The 18311-nt window shown below is 44.4% G+C and overlaps 1 long non-coding RNA gene across 1 annotated transcript; it reads left to right on the top strand.

The window, feature by feature from the left end:
• Positions 1-160: 160 nt before the first annotated feature.
• LOC125001107 lies at positions 161-3272 on the top strand. Its single transcript, XR_007111517.1, has 3 exons — positions 161-1740; positions 2568-2653; positions 2971-3272. It is a non-coding gene; the product is annotated as an uncharacterized LOC125001107 (long non-coding RNA).
• The last annotated feature ends 15039 nt before the right edge of the window (positions 3273-18311 follow it).

Below are 18311 nucleotides of genomic sequence, written 5' to 3'. Positions count from 1 at the left end.
CGTTTTTTGTTTTGTCTCTTGTATGAATTCCAGTTGTCACTCTTAAATATCGGCTGATCCAGTCTAGTCGTGCATTTGCTGATCAATACTGTCTCAGACTATTAGCCGGGGGGAGGAGGAGGAGGAGGAGGAGGAGGAGGAGGACGGCTTTTAATTGCAATCAAGCTGCATGATGGCTGCCCTGGATTGATTTTTATATTCCTTTCTCCCCGTGAGTGTGTGAGTGTGTACTCCACAATTTTTATTTTTATATATATATATATATATAAAATAATGTTTGGACTGAAATTGCTGCTTTTCACAGAAGAGAGAGAATCTCAACCTGCACTGATTCTGATCTGCTCTGATGTGAATCGGTGTTGGGAGCGTTGCCCGGCTCATAGAACATTTAAAAGGGAGGAAAAAACAACAACACAAGCGTGTAGTAGTAATTCATACGAGTGTCATGCAGCCATATGCCCGGGCCAGATTGGTGGTGTATTTTGGACAGCTGAGCTCTGATGATTCACTGCTGGGCCTTGTATAGACCAAAGCTAAGTGTACATTTTGCCTCGGGCTACTCCGCTTGCCTCCACAGATACACTTAGCTGTAAAAAGAAAAAAGAAAAAGGAAAAAATCCACTCGTTTTGCATTTTAAAAACCCCTCATCTGTCTCGCTTATTCACCCTCGACTTCGCTGCTTTACCTGCTCCTGCTCATCCTCTGGTGCGTGCGCGCAAGGCTTTCGCTTGTCAAATCATCTCGACTTTGTTTTAAGAACATCAAATCAAACCCGGCGTGTGCTTTTCAGAAACGGAGGGCTTACAATATGGAAAAAATATATATATATATATATATATAATATAAAAAATAAAAAGAAAGAGGCAGAGCATGGAACATCGGCGGCAGAATGAAGACGTAAGGGGAAAAAAAAGATCACGCTTTAATGCACAAAGTAAGAGTGATAGAGCATGACAGAACACGTCGGAGGCCAGTGAATGAAAATAGGTTTGAGGTTTGGTGGCAACTGAGGATTTGAGGAGTACATTTTCCATGTTGGAGTCTGATGGAGAACAGATCAGAGCCTGGAATAAAAAATATATATTTAAGAAAGAGAGAGAAAAAAAAAGGAAATTACTTCTCACTGGTGTTTCTTTATTTATTTTATTTATCGGATGAATGGAGGCCAGGTGTAGCCTGCAGGTATAAACCTTATCTTCAATCAGTTTAAACACACTTTCACTGTTTTTGGTTCATTTAGCTGGATTATTAAACACTTTTAGGGAAAAAAACAAATGCATCCACAGGTAAAGCACAGGTGTATCATCCTAGTTCACTGTAAAAGGAACTGATCCTTATTTAGTTCTCATTTATTAATTAATTTATTTGATGGTGACGAACATGAGGAGGAGGAGGGAGTTAAAGGTGAGAGCTAACAACAGCTAACAACAGCGGCTAATGGCAGCTGTTAGGCCGCATCCACGAAATTCATAAAAAAATGAACAATATATAAATAAAAAAGTACTGATGCTAGTGAAATTGAGTTCACAACAGTGAATTAAACATAATCTATATGCTTAAATACATTTTAATTGGTTATATGTTTTATTTTATTTAACACAGATGCGGCTAGCTAACTAGCTGGCTAACTAGCCTGAGAGGCTAAGCTAACTGGAACCAGCGGCAGTGATTAGGCCTCAGCCAGCGAGGCCTCTCAGGCCTCTCTCGATGCTAGCGCTCCACCTCAAGGTTATATTTAGGTGAGTTTACTGATTTTTTTACGTGGATTTACGGTTAATGATGATCTGATTTTTCAGAAGAATGTTCAGTATTTCACGATTAGCTTTACTTTAATTTGGATTGCTTTCATTTGGACACAGCTAGCTCTCAAGTTTTGAACGTAGCTTGGAGTGACGTTTTTATTTTATTTATTTATTTTGATCGGGGCTAAAGTGAAGTGTGTTTGAAGGGTAGTGTATGACTATATTAATATAATAAAAAAAGAATTTAAATCAAATACATTTATGACTTTTACATGATAAGTGCACATTTGCCGAACGCGTATTTACGGTGCTGCTATTTCATCTGGCAACAAGAAATACTGTTTTCTGATTGGCTGATAGGTCGCTGATATTTTTCTGATTGGCTGATAGGTCTAAATCCATTCATCGATTACTAATCTCTTTTATAAACAGTTTTATCACTTCTCGGCGTGACAAATGTAATGTGTGAACTTGTTGAAATCCGTGAATGTAGCACACTAGGTAAATTAAAGTGAAATCCGGGGACATTTACAGCTCACAGAAACTGCTACCGTAATAATTGTAGTCTGCGTGCAACGTGCTCACTGGCTATCCTTTCCGGTTACCGTAATAACCGCTGTTGTAGTCTGCGCGCACAATTTTTCTTTTTCTCATCCATTAAACTAAAAGCTAAAAGTTCCGGGTCATCCAAATTTTGGAGGCAATGCATCATGTTCTGTTAGATTTGGTTCTTGAAGAGGAGAGTGTTTGTGCCCCTCATGCCAACGTGTGGGGCAACAAAGAAAACCCTGCTAATGAAGGTTTTATTCTGCTCTGATCTGCAGCCTGTGACAAATATTTACGCCCCAGAGCAGAAACACACCTGGAGAGGAAGACGGCCGGTAAATAAACGTGACAGGAAAGAATGCAGGTTTGTAAAATGTGCTGTAAAAGAACAGGAAACATGCACGTAAACATTGTTCTGTTTGTCTCTGAGTACGCGGCCTCTTTACAGTCCATTAAAACCATTTCCAAAACGGCTTAAGTAGAAATTACACGTGAATAACTCAACTCAGAGCTGTTTAAATGGAGTCATTTTATGATCCAAAACAAAACAAAACAAAACAAAGAAAAACTCGTGATTCAGGTGTTTAGATGATCAGAATAAAGGTTTATTTGCAGTTTAGATCAGCACCAGCACTTTCTCTTTGTCTCGTTTCTTTAATCTCACAGTCTTTCTTTCCTCAGGCAGTTTGCAAACATCCTCTGCAGAAGAAGAAGAAGAAGTCAGATGGAGAAAGCCAGTGTGAACTCAAGAACACCCAACAACAAGTAGGTAACAAATAAAAGTGACGCCTCTGATGAAGGGTTCTTTATAGGCGCGGGACTATGACAATATTTGCCCCTGAAAGGAACTTTTTTATTAATTTAAATGGATTTTAGTGGACGACTGAATCAAATAATGGACGCACACATCTTTTAATGTTTAATGGAAAAACGCTTTTAATAGCATTTCATCTCAAAACAGCTGAAAAAGAAATAAAAAAATATCCCTGGACAAAATTTAGAGTCAAAGTGCCATTTTAAGTTCCGTTTTAAGGAACAGTGTTGACTTTAAATGGTAAAAAACGACAAGTACAATTTCTACTTCTTTCTTCTTCTGGTAAAACAACGTGAAATAGCAACACACTTTCATCCTATTCCTCCATTTTGGTAACCATTAGCCGTTAGCCGTTAGCTCTGTCCCTTTTTAACTGTTTCTCAATGTCCCCAGTCTTCATGATTAGCTAAACTGAGCTAACTTAGCTTAAAAAAACAAACAAACAAATGTTATTTTCTCAGGAGCAAAGCTAATTCTGATCTCTCAGTTACGGAGCCCCCTAAGGGACAAAAAAATGAATAAAAATAAGGAACTTTTGCGAGATCTCGTAAAGTGGGGTTGATAACAATGTTCTTACGAGTCGTTCCTGCTCAGAACGAAAACAAAACAAACATGACAGTGAAGTGGGAGGAGTTTATTGAGCTTTAGATCATGTATGATTACAACAACTGAACGATGTTGGGCTAGCTTTTTTTTTGTTGTTGTTTTTTTTTAACCCATCAAATTGTTCCCTACTCAATTTCGGTACTCAACAGACAGACGTCTTTTAATTTACGTAGCCAAGTAAATAAAAATAAAACAAACGCGCGGGATAACGAGTCGGAAAACAGCCCCATCTAGTGGAACAAAACAAAACTGATTTGTACGATTCAAATGTGGAAATAGCTACAATAATTAGCAGCCGCACGCTTTGCAAAAATCTTCTCAAAAGCTTGTTGGCTCAATTTGAATTTGCTAGCATTAGCTGCTGCTAATAGCATGTAGCTTCCTTTCACCAGAACTTTATTTACTGGACGTTTTTTATTTATTTATTATCCATCGATACCGAGAGGAGGAGGATGAGGATAAAGTAGAGGAGACTCTCACACTTTTGACCTCATTAAATTATTTACATATCCCCATATGCCACCCGGACCATTCGCAGGGCACATGAAGGACGAGCCCGGGCAAAGGCGAGGAGGGGGAGGAGGGGGGAGGAGGAGGGGGAGGTAGATAGATAGATGGAGGGATGGATGGATGGATGGAGATGGAGCACTCCTCGGACCTGGCACTCGGAGAGAGAAAGTTCAATGACACGCAGGGAGGAAAAGCGCAAGTGACCAGCAGGGATTAGCCAATCAGATCGTCAGAAGAGCAGCCAGCTGTTCGTTCTGGCTGGAGCGAAAAGAGCCTCGGAGCAGGTGGCGGTGCCCGGTGCCAGCGGTGCTACAGAGGAGGGCAAGAAGAAGAAGAAGAAGAAGAAGAAGAAGATGATAAAAGAAGCTCACCCTCTGCCTGACGCTTATTATTCATAAATACGGGAAATATCTCGTCTCAGAAAGCAATTAGCTGAAGGTGGGAAAGGTAGAAAGCAGCCGGAATTCATAAAAGCTAATTATTAAAATGATGCGTTTTAGCTGCTGTTTCATGCCCTTAAATAGCCCCGCGTGCCCCTTTTAAACCTTTTTAAAGGTGCATCAGTGCGTTTAGGGGTGGAGACGTGTATTTTCGGTGCATGTGAACTCCGTCACTGCAGCCTCCACCTCCTCCTCCACCTCCTCCTCCTCCAGTGAATACGGCAGCTGCAGAGCGTCACAAAGACAACAATGCTCTGGCCAGCGGCGGGAGGGGGGGGGGCTCGGAGCACCGTGGCGATGTTGGACAGCTCTGCAAGGACCCCCCGCTTGGAATTTTATTAATTTGCATTTATCGTTTTTTATATGCTCTCGCTCGTAAACCGAAACATCACCGCGTTTGGCACCGCGGAGTCACGGTGCGGCACCGGGGCCCCTGCGCTGCAGAGCCTCCAAATAAAACACAGGTTTCTGGTTCATGTTTAGTGTAAATATTAAAAACCTGCAGAAGAAGAAGAAGAAGAAGAGGACGTGTGCAGGACGTCCCTCCCAGGTCGAGGCCTGAGGCTGCTCACGTGACGACACCGACTCCCTGCAAAGGAAACGATCCGTCAAGTTTGTCCGTCCGTCGTTTAGTCGTCCCCCCCTCCTTCACCTCCTCCTCTCCCTCTAAGGGATAAGTGATTATGTGTTTTGCCAATGCGTTTGTGGAAATCTTTTGATATGCACAAACACAGATTCTAATGCGCCCGCAACAGCGGCTTTTTTTTTTTGGCTGACGGCTGATTAGGATGCCGGCTCATGGCTGAGTCCGCGGGGCCCCAGCTGGACGCGGGGAACATCGCTCATTACACATTTTCTAGAAGGCGGCTGGGGGTTGGATGGGAGGGTGGATGGAGGGGGGGGGGGGTTAATTCACAGCGCTGCGCAGCATGCCGGTGTAGGTGTAATCATATCATTCTAAATCAGCGGTCAGTTACGCGCCGGCGAAGCCTCGGCTCGTGCCAGAGGGGCCGGCTGGAGCCTGATTAAAGCCGGGCCAAAGACAAAGTGACACGTCCTTAACCTCATCAGAGGAGACGTTAAGCAAACCATCACTTACCCGTCAAGGTGCGAGGCTTCACCCCGCAGAGACTCTCCAGCCCTGAATGAATTCTCAACCTTTCTCTTTTCCTTTTTTTTTTTTTTTTTTTTTGGTAAATTAGAGCTTTTCTTCTCGGGGTGCCGCATGCATTTTTTATGAAAGGCATCATGGCCGATGGTGGATGGCTGTCTGGGCGTTCCCATCACTAATACGCCACTGTCCTCTTGATTTAATTAGACGTTGGCCCCCTCCACTCTCGACAAGGAAATATCTGCTCTAATTAAGCGGTATACTTCACCAGAGGAAGAACAGACAAGCAATTCAGCGCAAGGTTAATGTGCTCATAAAATATCCATGATTTCTTGCCCTTTGCCCTCTTTCTCTTTCTCTTTTTCCCCTTTTTCTTTTTTAGCATCTTTTTCCTAAATTTCCAAAGCGATCTCTGGGTTTGTGATCATCGAGACTCCCGGCCATTAATGGACTTAGCTCTGGGTTTGGTGCAGCAGATAATTGCTCGGAGGAGGAGGCGAAGGAACCTTTTCGCGGTCCCAACCTTCCTGCTGCACGACGAGCGAATGCACTGTTACATGTATGTAATTTCTTAAAGGAAGCATTCCCTCTGTAGCCTGCAGGGATTAGGGCCTAATGACAGAAGTTAATTATATTAAGAGTAATTTTCAAAAACAGTTCATGAACTGCAAATTATACTTAAAATTGCTCCTTAATGCTCTTAACTGTAATTAAATTGCCTAATATCTTAAGAAAATGAACATGCGGGACAGGAGTAATGGGTTAAAGGAACTTTTATTTATTTCTTTTTTTGTGTTTGGTTGGAGTTCGCTGGTTAATGGTGCAGCAGATAAAAGCGTGTGTGGAGGGTTTGGACGTTTCTCTGTGACAACAACGTCTGCGTCCGCGCGGTGGAATTAGTTTTTTTGTAATTCCTCGTCATCAAAAAATAAATAAATAAATAAATAAATAAATGCATAAAGTGAAAAGGTTTTAATCCCCCGAGCGGTTGACGTGGAGAAAGAATTATGTGCGTTTGTCTGCTCGTAATTAGGTGTATTTCTTCCCTGAGTTTTTATTTAATGATTTTTTTTACGGCCGATACTTTTGAAGTGTAATGATTCTCCACTCAGGCGACTTAAAAAGGTGGAGGCGAAGAGGAGGAGGAGGAGGAGGAGGAGGAGGGGAAAGAAAACTTGCCGTCATCCTGCAGCTTTGAACAAACCCCCCCCCGCCCTCCTCCCTCTTAATCTGTACAAAATTTAGGTTTGCCGTGCTCCTTTCCAGATCAAAGCCTCACGAGAAAGTATTATTCAATAATAAGTGGTGTGTTAAAGCGGCAGAGCGGCATTGTGAAAGTACTTACAGGAGCTTTTTCACCTCAGAAAGAAGGTTTGGAGGCTTTCCGAGTCATGCCATTTGTGCAACTGTGCATATTAAATCTAGTTGGAATTTCATGTTGCCGGGACTGTCTGTTCCGTGTGGCTCGAGTGCACGAATGTGTGTGTGTTTGTGGGGATCTCACACACTTGCATGCAAAACTATGCATGCACAAAAACACACACTCGCCGTATCTTCCATCTCCGCCGTGAAGCCAGACCCCCCTCGGCTTTTCTCACTTGTAATCATGTCCAAATTTGCACAGGAAGGCAGGGGGAAGGGGAGAGCCATGTGAACTTGTGTGGGTGTTTCTTTTTTTTTTTTTTTATTATTATTATTTTTCTTACAAAACCGGCTTCTGATTACCGCCCGAGATCCAAATCACCTTCTGAAGCCTTTCTGAGCTCCAGCCACATATTTTTTTTTTTTTCCTTCTCCATTTTTTTTTCAACTAAGAAGTGAAGATTTGGCTTCGAGGAAAAGGAGGAAGCCCGTATCTGCCAAGTAACAAGTACATGAAATATAAATGTAAAGAATGCAGAGAGAGGTCCTCGCTGGTGGAAACGCCTCGGAGGTAATTGGTAAACAACGAGCCGAGCGGCTCACAGGAAGTGGAGGTCACAGCTCCAGAAACGACTCGAGCGAATCCTCCAACTCCCGCTGAACTGAATGCGTTTATTCTCGTCTGTAGGTGTACGAGTCTCCTCTTAACAGGCCAAACATTCAACACGGGAGACGCGTGATTAAAGAATGTATTTATTTTATTTATTTATTTATTTGCAGCTGCTGTTTCATCATTAAAAAAAAAAAAAATCTCTATTACTTCCAATTTAAAACTACAAGTTGCGTTCGGTGTTTCCAGCTCGCACCTTTAACTCCGCGGCCTCATCTCCGCGGACCAATTACACTTTTGTGTTCTTCTCTAAAAGATTAATTACTCCGTATTGAGTGGCCTTTTCGCTACTTGTTCTTTTATATGCGTGCTAGTAAGTAGGAAATGCATTGTTCCTCCTTTAGAAAATAAAAAAAAATAAAAAAAACTTGCCCTTAAATGCAGTTAACAGTTAATAGCCTTCTTCTCTCACCGTCTTTCTCTAATTAGTTTGATTTTTTAAGTTAAATATAAATTGACGTCAGGTTTTTTTATTTTTTCTCTCGTTGGGGTCGACATGTACTTGGCTTCCTGCTGCACATCTCCATCCGGTCCTTGTTGTGCGCTCTCGGGCAGCTTGGAGGAGTTTGTGTTGCTCGCTGGTGTAAATGTGTGTTTGTGTGTTGGAGCCCACCTTGGCATTGGCCCTAGCTATCAGCAGGGCCCAGCCGGCACGCTAGCTAAGAGACCGTAGTGTTTGTAACAAAGCCGCGTTTTTTTTTCACATTTGTCCTCCCGGGCGACGCGAGGTGCAACCTTCCAGGAAAACACGGGCTCCGTTATGGCTCCGTTATGGCTTTCGTCGCCTTTCGCCGCCATGTGTGCTGAGGAAGTCTGCGGCGACCGCTCGGACCGACCGGGACGTCTGGCCAACGTGTCGCGGCAAGACAATGAGATTTAGTCCCGCAACACCTAAAAAAAAAAAAGAAGTAGCAGAGTCACCCGGACTTTCTTTCTCTTTTCTTTCTGCAGGAAGTTTCTCCTCGGAGAAGTTTGTCCAAAAAAAAAAAAAAACGCCCCCCGACACCCTCATTTGCGTGATCTCGCCAAGCATCAATCTGCTGTCGGTGACGATGTCCGTGATAGGGCCGCCTATGAAGGCTTTAATTAGTTGCATGGCTCAGATTGCAGGTTGTCAGGGTCTATCGGGCCGAGGCAGGGACAACGGTGATGGTGATGGTGATGGTGGTGGAGGAGGAGGTGGTTTGGAAGTGGCCTGGATGAAGTGGGTCAGGTCCGAAGTGACACCGGCGTGTGATGTGACCCGATAGCGGTGGACGGTGGATGGACTCGAGGGGCAGCTCTTGTCCTGTTATGTCTCGAGCCGATGCAGGACGCCGGTAGCCACGGGGCAAACAAATCAGAGGCGGTCAGAGTAACGCCGGCTGAGTTCTGCACTTCACAAACTCTCCGTCCTCTCCTTAGACCTCCCCTTCTCCACATCAGCCCTTCCTTCTAAACCCTCTCCGTGGAAAAAAGTCACGGCGTGTCCATTTCACCGCTGAAACTGCAGCGCTGCTAGTCTCTGACCACGATACGAGCTGGTGTCTTCTTGTCGCTGCCTAAACGGGGCACGAGTAGCCACGGGGCAGCGGCCTATCAGAGGTGATCAGCGTGATGCAGGCTGAAAAGAAAAGACACGCCAAACAACTTTGTTGCGATGAGTTGGACTCCTAAGTTTCCTAGCTGCCCCTGGAGACAGCGAAAGCCTCTTATCGTACCGTGCGAGTTAAACCCAAAGCGGGAGCAGCCGAAGGAATTGAGTCGTCACCGACGCTGTCAAAAAAGGAAAAAACAGCTGCGACGGCGGCAAATAACAACAACTTGAAAAGGTTTCTGCTAATTTGTCTCTGAAGGCCGAACCCAGAAGAGTTTAGGATTCCAGTCAGAGTTGAGTGATGATTAGATTCTTCTTGTCGTGTCTCCCGGTGCCTTTAATATGCAAATGGTAGGTATGCAAAGCTCTGATGCTTTTCTTTAAAAGACATGTCCTGGGGCGATAGCAGTGGGCTTCCAGGGAGAGCTCTGTTTCAGCATGAAATAAATACTTGTTCAAGGATCACACAAGTTCGTATCTTGGAAAGATGAAAAGCTAATTGACATGAATAATTTATTTGTATTGCCGGTTGTCTTAAATATCTCGGATAAATAAAAAAAAAATTAAAAAAAACCTGAGTTAAGACGGATGCGGGCGTCAGCGTCCCCCAAATATTCAGAGGGAATTACATCCCTCAGATTAGTCGTCAGCCTTTAAACTCATAACGCCGTTTGTCCTAAGGTCACTGCGCCGCAATTATCAAATATTACCCCGAATCCTCGGAGGTGTTGGTGTTGGCATAATGATCTGCATATGAATTATTAGGTTGCTCCTGAGGTTTGGGGACATGGAGGCACCTTGGTATCCACGCAGGACGTCCTCCAGATGGGTTATTAAAAAAAAGCCGAGGCTCAGAATAATGACCACTCACCCAAAGAAGAGAGGATTCTCCCTCTCAGCTCACACACAAGAAACATGATTTTCGTTTGACATGAACATAACCTCCAGTTTCATTTCCTTCCATTCAAAACTGATAATAGCTGGCGATAAATACGTGAGCCCTCCGAGCGACCGCCACCCGGAGCTCAATCCTACAGCATATCTCCGTTGGCATAGTTCGCATTCAGAAGTGCTGGTCTGCAACGGGAAGGCCCCTCTGATTAAAGAGAACCCACAATGCCCTCTGTTGTTGTTGTGAACTTTTGACTGCGTGGGCCGGGCCTCGACAGCGGCGGACCGCGCTGAGGAGTCGGCAGCGGGGTGGTGGAATATTTGACATTTCTCCGTGATGACAGCCTTGTTACTACTCCTCTAGTTTTTTTTTTTTTTTTTTTTGTTCCTACTGTATGTGTGGATCTCCCGTGGCAACACCAGATCTGATTCAGATGACAAATACTTTCCTGCTTCTCTGGAGCAGTTTGGCAAACTCCACCCTCAAAAAAAAACCCAAGTTGACATACGCTGGGCGTGAATCTATAGGAGGCGGCTTATTTTTACTTTTTTTTTGTGGTGCACACAAACAACGAGGCCTGACTTTTGTAACCCTTCACATGCCTGTTGTCATGCGTACATGCTTCCTCACAGAGAGAGAGAGGTCCAACAAGGGCGTCATTCAGAGAGGCTGACATTTAAGACCCGAAACATTCAGCGTCGAGACCGAGAATAAGATGCAGGAATTCAGAGAGTTAGTTAGCGGCCGTGCTAACGGGCTAACAGGCGCGGATGGAGGGATGATGCGTGGTTAGCAGCAAGAAGAAGGTCGTAGGTTTAAATCATTTGAATGCAAATTACAGATAATGTGTCAGGATTTAGGAAAAAAAATCATCGTGGGGTACCTCAGGGATCTGTTATAGGTCCTCAGTTTTTTTTATACATTAATGATGCTTGTAATTTTAAAGGAACTTCTGAATGATGCTGAAAATCCTCAAGTTTGATGTGAATAAATACTGAGAAAACTAAATTTATGGTTTTGGGAAACAAGAAATTAGTGGTGATATTGAATTAAATATTAAATTAATTAAATCGTTTTTGGGGCAAAGGCATAAATTGCGACGGAATTGAATGATTTATTCTATAATAAAATAATGCAAATATTGTTTAGAGCAAACTATATCTGGAGTTAAATTTTGGAATGATGGAAGTATAAATTTAAAAATGTGCGTAAATGAATAAATGTCCAAGTATATTCCATAAGGAAAAGGAAGGGCGAGCTTTTATTTTGACAGCGTCACCTTTGACCCCTCCTTGTGAAGCCACTACCTGTCAGTGCAGGTGCTAATCCCGCTCCCGTCTTTATTTATCGTTTTATCTGGCTGCAAGCAAGATGATAAGAGACCAACGCTGCTGACCTACTTGTTCAGGCTTCCCCTGCATTAGTAGCACCAAGTATTTTAGCACTGCTGCTTCCTCTAGTCCCACTTTTCTTTTTAAATTTTATTTATTTATTTGGCTGGTTGTGCTCTGCTGACTTTAGAAATGAGGACTTGTGGCTTCTAATTGCAGCATGTTTCAGTTTTGTGTGATTCAACAAAACCTCTCTAATATCCACTTTGTTAAACCTCTACTCCGGCTCTGACCCGGACTCACTGGAGCTCACTCCTCCTCCTCCTCCTCCTCCTCCTTTTTTCTTTCTCTTTTCTTTCAGCCCTGAAACACATCGTCTATTTTGAAGCCACGCCGCGCACAAATGAAATCCAGCATGGTAATGTGAGGCAGGATATGTAACCTCACAGCTCCTCTGCACCAAATAGCGAGTGTTAAATCAGAGAGGAGTCTCTGAATAAAGAAATACATTCTTATTGGGGAGGTGAAGGGCTGACAATGAACCCCCTCGCCGGCTCCGAGTTGAGCCTGCGAGAGGCCGACTTGTTCATCCCTTGTTATGCTGCTAATGTGTATGATTTAAGGGGGAATTATGCACATCTCAATGTGCCTATAAATGACATTATTCATGCACAGGTGCTGCACTAAGCAGCTCCTGAATGATAATTAAGATAATCTTTCTCTCCTTTTTCTTTTTTTTTTTTTTTTTCCTGCTTCCCTTCACGCTCGCTCGCTCCTTTTTCTCACGGATCCACTTTGTTCAGGCGATATCTCCTGTGTCAATACCTCGCTAGACTGCAGCCCCTCTCCCCTCAGCCATTGTCTGATCCTTATTCAGCACTAAAAACCCGCACTAACAAGTGAGACCACGTCTATGTTTCTCTTCCCCCCGGAGCCCGACGGTATTGCTGAGAAATAACGTGCCAAGTTGAATTAAAGTGGAAAAAAAAAAAAAAACTTTTGCGAGGCAGGAACTTGGCTGCAGCGTTCCCGAGGGAATTCACCGCGCAATGAATTTCTCAAACGAGAATATGAAGACATTGATGTTGAGCACTTTGCATATGATAAGCTCTTTTTCCATAAAGAGAAATGATTAGTTGTGGAACAGTTAGGAAATGTTGCTGGGGAGAAACTGTTCTGGGCTCTCAGATATTATGGACATTTAGAATACATTAAAAAAAAAAAAAAAAGGGAAGGAGAAGGGATTTTGTCACACTTAGGAGGGAAGTTTAAACTTTGCACAGACTGAACGGACTGATCCACATTAGCTCTGATCTGTTTGGACAGTAGCGGGGGCGCACGGTGCCAAACCTTTGCGTAGAAGTGCATCATCACACAGATAGAGTTAGTGGATCCAGCTTGGTTTGTGTTATTGAGGAACCTGAGGCTGTTTCTGGGGCTGGAACCTCTCTCCTCTGCGGTAAACAGTGAGCGATGATTATCGCCGCGCACCGAGAGGAAATCCAGCTGTATTGTTTTAGCACGGCCACTTGTTTACAGGAACCCCTCTCCGAGGCGGACGGCGTTGGGCTTTTCGTTTCTGTGCGCAAATCACTCGTTCTGTTTGTGTCTTTTTGATTTTCTTGTTGTGTTACGCTCCCTCTCGTGAAAAGCGAAGTCATCCAGTGTCTCCGGCGGCCTGCAGCTGGCTTTCATTAGCCGGCTTTTGCCACACCCTTTCACTTCAAATAAACACTCTGGGTATGTATACCAGAACATGGTAGAAGTAGGAGCTGTAAATAATTCATAGCATTTGTTTTAAACTGCTCCAGGTGCCTGATAGGTGGGAGATACGAGCGCCGCTTCAAAGCTTCGCTCGGGTCAAGTGCATTTTTGTGGCGGAGTGTTTCCATTACATAAATATATGCAACAATCAACAATATACTTTAATCCGCTTCGTCTCAAGGGGACATGTTGTTCTCTTTAGTCCTCTGCATCTGCACGGAGCTTCACCGGCTGCAAAACTTTACAAAAATTAGTAGCTAACGCTTGATTTAAAGCATTATTAGATGCTTTTTTTGGTCTAGGTGGCTAGGAGGAGCTACAGTTAGCTGGGAGGCTCGGAGGAGCTACAGTTAGGACAGGAGGCTAGTAGTAGATCTTCCTAGCTTCTGATGTAGCTCCTCCTAGGTAATGGTATTAATGGTAGCTCTGCGTAGCTTCCTAGCCTCCCAGCTAATAGTTGCGCCTCCGAGCCTCCCATCTAAATGTAGTTCATAAAACCTCAGAAGCTTCACGGGCTACAAAACAAAACTAGCTGGGAGGCTAAGAGGTGCTACAGTTAGCTTGGAGGCTAATAGTAGATCTACCAGCTAATAGTCACTGCTTGTAGCCTCCAAGGTAACTGTAGCTCTTACTACAACCGAAGATTTGAAGAGCTACAGTTGGCTGGGAGGCTAGGTCGCACTACAGTCGACTGGGAGGCTAGGAGGAGCTACAGTTAGCTGGGAGGCTAAGAGGTGCTAAAGTTAGCTGGGAGGCTAGGAGGAACAACAATTAGTTTGGAGGCTAGGAGGAGCTACAGTTTGGAGGCTAATAGTGGGTCTCCCAGCTAATAGTCGCTCCTCATAGCCTCTCAGCTAACTGTAGCACTTACTACCACTGAAGCTAGGAAGATCTACTATTAGATAGGAGGTTAGGAAGCTCTGTAGTTAGCGTTGAGGCTAGGAAGCGCTACCATTAGCTGGGAGGCTAGTAGTAGATCTCCCAGTTAATAGTCACTCCTCCTAGCCTCCTAGCTAACTGTAGTTCTTACTACCTCTGAAGCTAGGAAGATCTACTAGTAACTGGGAGTTAAGGAAGAACTAGTTCTAGTTGGGAGTCTAAGAGGAGCGAATATTAGTTGGCAGGCTAGGAGAAAGACTATTAGCTGGGAAGCTAGGAAGAGCTACAGTTAGATGAGAGGCTAGGCAGAACAGCAGTTAGCTGGGAGGCTAGGACGAACTACAGTTAGCAGGGAGACTAGATGGAGCAACTATTAGCTGGGAGGATTCTCTACTAGCTGGGAGGCCAGGAGGAGCTACAGTTAGCTGGAAGGCTAGAAATAGATCTTTGTTGCTACTGAGGTCCTACTGGCTACTCCTAGGTAATAGGAGCGTTGCGTAGCTTGTTAGCCTCCCAGCTAAACGTCGCTCCTCCTAGCCTCCCATCTAAGTGTGGTTCTTCCTGCCACAGCTGTTTCACGGGCTACAAAACTTTACAGAACTCAGTAGCTAACGGGTTGTTCCAAAGCATTATCAGATGCTTTTTTTATTTTTGTCCTCTTTTGGTCTCCACCTCCCATCCAGCTATTATTCTTATTCCTGCAGCTCTCAAACCAAACAACGAGCTAATAATCAGTTGATCTACAGTTGATACCCGGGTTCGTTTTTGCTGTAATGGAACATTTTATCGAGCCGCCGCCTCCCTCCTCTCCAGCCACCGCAGAAATGAATTGTGAACACTCTGGTGCGAGACACTCCACTCCACCCATTTGGTTCTCTAAGAAGTTTAAATTACGAGTTTCTTGCAAGTTCAGTTTGGTCACAGATGGATCTCCGCCAGTTGTTTGCAAGAAGCGCAGGACATAAATTTGCCGAGTGGTTTTCGCTGCGGAATAAAATGTCACTGCAATAGTCAACAAGTCCTCCAAGAACTAAATGACAAAATGGGCTCCGTGTCCTTCCAGAGTTTTTCTGATCCGACGCCACGGGTTGGCGGCGCGGACGCATTTGTCAATACCTTCAAAAATGTTTATGAAGCCGCTGATGTCGATCCATATGTAATCTGATCGGACGCTGCTGTGGTCGGGGTTTGGACAAACACGGCCCCGGTTCACGTTGGGACAAAGGGATTAAAGAACATAATGAGGAAATTATGAAGTACAGTTATGCATTAATTAGTGAGTCTCCACCAGCACCAGAGCGGCTCTTACTGTACGGTTAAACAAAGAACTGTAGACCTCAGACTAAATCTGTCACGGCTCCAGTCGCGAAAAGGCAGAATTAACTTCCTCTAAAACCCAGATTTCCTCTGCAAGTGACACTGAATCATATATATTTGAACTGTGCCTCCTGGCTACAGCGTGTCCCGAAACGTCTTTAATAAGGATGAGGATGTTAAGGGGCTGCTATAGCTCCACTTTTAAATTAGAAATAACCCAGCAGAACGCTTGACTTACAGAAAAGGTTAGCTTTAAACACAACACATTAATCTCTGCTTCTCGTTTGCACATTTATGGATCTGAATGTGTGTGTGTGTGTGTGTGGCCAGAAATATTCACTGCCATTAACCAAAATACGAAAAAGCAATTACAGAAATGAGAGGTGTCCACTGGATGTTTGTCTTTGACTATCGGCTTAATCTAAATATGATAAGGCAAAGATGAAAATCAATAATTATTTGGACCATAATAAACTCCGGGGATGTCACACTGTGTAGCGCTGCTGTATATCAGCAGGAGGAACGGCTTCACATTTCCACCTGATTACAATGATCAAGGCTCAGATCTGTTTTCACCGGCCCTGCATCTTTTTTTTTTTTTTTTTTTTTGTTCCTTTTTTCTTTATGGCAGAAATTGCAGCTTTTACTGATGACAGGCAATTTGAAAAGTGCCCCTGCTGAATAGTCACAGGTGCCATGTTGTTTGAATCAAATAGCTGGAGTTTATTTATTTATTTTATTTTATTTTTTATCTCTGTGAGCACCAAAAGAGTCTTTTCAGAGTAGGCAGCAATAATCTCATTGGCTGAAGTTGTAATTATTTCTCTTAGTGTGTGTGTCTGAGTGGCTACGAGGAGCTACTGTTAGCTGGGAGGCTACAGAGAGCTACAGTTAGCTTGGAGGTTAGGTTGTACTACAGTCACCTGGGAGGCTAGGAGGAGCGGCTATTAGCTGGAAGGCTAGGAAGCTACGCAACTACTATGCAGCTGCTACTACTACGTTAGAAGCTAGGAGGAGCTACTACTGCCTCTGAAGCTAGGAGGAACTACTACTACTACTTCGGAGGCTAGGAGGGGCTACTAATAGATGGGAGGCTAGGGAGAGCTACAGTTAGCTGGGAGGCTAGGAAGCTACGTAAAGATACTATTACCTAGGAGGAGCTACTGCTACCTCAGAAGCTAAGAGAAGCTACTACTACCTCTGAAGAAAGGAGAAGCTACTAGTGCCTCTGAAGATAGGAGGAGCTACTACTAGCTGGGAGGCTAGGGAAAGCTACAGTTAGCTGGGAGGCTCGGAATCACATAAAGATACTATTACATAGAAGGAGCTTCTGCTGCCTCAGAAGCTAGGAGAAGCTACTACTACCTCGGAAGCTGGGAGGCTAGGGAGAGCTACAGTTAGCTGGGAGGCTAGGAGAAGCTACAGTTGCCTGGGAGGCTAGGAGAAGCTACAGTTAGGGCGGGAGGCTAATAGTAGATCTTCCTAGCTTCTGAGGTACTAGTAGCTCCTCCTAGGTAATGGTATTAATGGTAGCTTCCTAGCCTCCCAGCTAAAAGTTGCGCCTCCGAGCCTCCCATCTAGCCATAGAGCTGCAAACTCTCTGAATAGAGGAGGAGGAGCTGGGAGGCTAGGGAGAGCTACGGTTAGCTATGAGGCTAGGACAAACTACAGTTAGATGGGAGGCTAGGAAGCTACGTAAAGCTACTATTACCTAGGAGGAGCGACTACTAGCTTAGAAGCTAGGAGGAGCTACTACTAGCTGGGACGCTAGGATGCTTGGAGGAGCTACTATTAGCTGATAGGCTAAGAATCTAGGATATGCTACTAGTACCAAGTAGGAGCTACTACTAGCGTGGAGGCTAGGAAGAGCTGCAAACTCTCTGAATAGCCTGAACAGTTGTCAACATGGGTCCACGGTGGCTAACAGAGAGCTAAAGCTAAATGAATGAGCCTCTGCTTGACTCTGTTTTTTCGTATCGGCTTAAACCTTTCTTCAGTCACCTGGTCTCGATCGTCGCACATCAGAAGCCTCGGGATCATTAGGACAAATTAGCCTCAGATGTTGTCTGCGAAGCCGTTGCCGTAGCCGTGGCGAAGGGGTCGGGATGCTGCGCTGATTAGATTTTGATGTCTGATTCTGATCGATCATTAATGAGATGCACTTATTTCGGGCTGAGCGCTGTTATCATTTAACCTGTGGTACCTGGCTCCGCACATTCACATCTCTAAATATCATACACAACAGAATCAGGCAAACACTGAAAGCAGAGACGTGTCTAAGGGGGGTTAAACATCTTTGTTCCGTCTGCTCTTTAGAAAGCTTTAGCCGGCCCGTCTTCACTGAAGCGTACAGGATGTGCCTGATGTTTCCTTGGCAGAGGAAAAGGTAAAAATAGAGAAGATTCATCTGGTTTGAGTTCTGCGGCACCACATTACTTTAGGGGTGGTTTCTTTTTCTTTCTTTTTTTTTTTTTCTGTTCGGCGGTCCTGGGCCCTTTTGTGTGATTGAAGCTCAAACGGACCAGGAAATGCAAATAATCCCGGGTTCTGGAGACGTCCAGTGACGTGATTGTTGGGACGGTGGGGTGGGGGGGGTAATGGGGGGGGGTTTGGCCACATTAAAGGAGCAAAGAGTCTGAGCGAGAGATGAGTGGAGGCTGGGTTAAGTTAAGCGAGAGGCGAGGACTTCAAAGCCGGCTAGGTTGGCCTGCCTCTATTGAGAGTGACGAGATGTGTCTTTTATTAATAGC

Source organism: Mugil cephalus, chromosome 23 (assembly GCF_022458985.1).
Source record: "Mugil cephalus isolate CIBA_MC_2020 chromosome 23, CIBA_Mcephalus_1.1, whole genome shotgun sequence".
In the NCBI taxonomy this organism is placed as follows: domain Eukaryota; kingdom Metazoa; phylum Chordata; class Actinopteri; order Mugiliformes; family Mugilidae; genus Mugil; species Mugil cephalus.
This window is presented reverse-complemented; position numbering and strand designations above follow the sequence as displayed.